The sequence below is a fragment of the Triticum aestivum genome, chromosome 6B (genome assembly GCF_018294505.1).
Source record: "Triticum aestivum cultivar Chinese Spring chromosome 6B, IWGSC CS RefSeq v2.1, whole genome shotgun sequence".
NCBI classification, from domain to species: Eukaryota; Viridiplantae; Streptophyta; class Magnoliopsida; order Poales; family Poaceae; genus Triticum; species Triticum aestivum.
In genome coordinates, this window is record NC_057810.1 from 60,866,792 (window position 1) to 60,867,423 (window position 632).

The following is a 632-nucleotide window of genomic DNA, read 5'->3' on the forward strand; positions in this document are numbered from 1 at the left end:
AAAAATCACCACCGACACCATGGTTGATAGTATTTGTGCGGACACCACCCCGGCGTCCACCGGACTTCCTCTTCCCCGTGTAGGGCGACACAGGACACCCCCTCGTTGCCACGCACGCTTTTTGGGCCGATGCCAAGGTAGTGCGGCCCTTTTTTTGTTTTCCTTTATATGTGTCTTTAGAAAAATTGGGATTTAAAAAAACCTTCATTAATTTGAATAATGATTTAAATTATAATGATGTTCCAACTTAAAAAATCATACATTTTTAAAATATTCCTGAATTTTAAAAATATTCCAAATTAAAAGAAGTCCATGAAGTAGAAAATGTTCCAAGTTTTCAATAAAAAAATCACGGACTTTAGAAGATGTCCATGAATTTTAAAAAGTCGTCATGAATTAAGAAGATGTTCACAAACGTTTCGAAGTTAATTTTCTTCACGAATTTTAAAAATTATTCCCAAAATTCCAAAAAAGTTAACAAAATTCAAGAAATACTTTCAGATTTTAGAGACGTTTACAAATTCAAAAATTGTTCCATATTTTGAAAAAATGTTCTCCGATGTTGAACATAAAAATGAAAAAAACAAAAAAGATCAAAAGAAACGCAAAAAAAAACAAACAGATCTAACCTT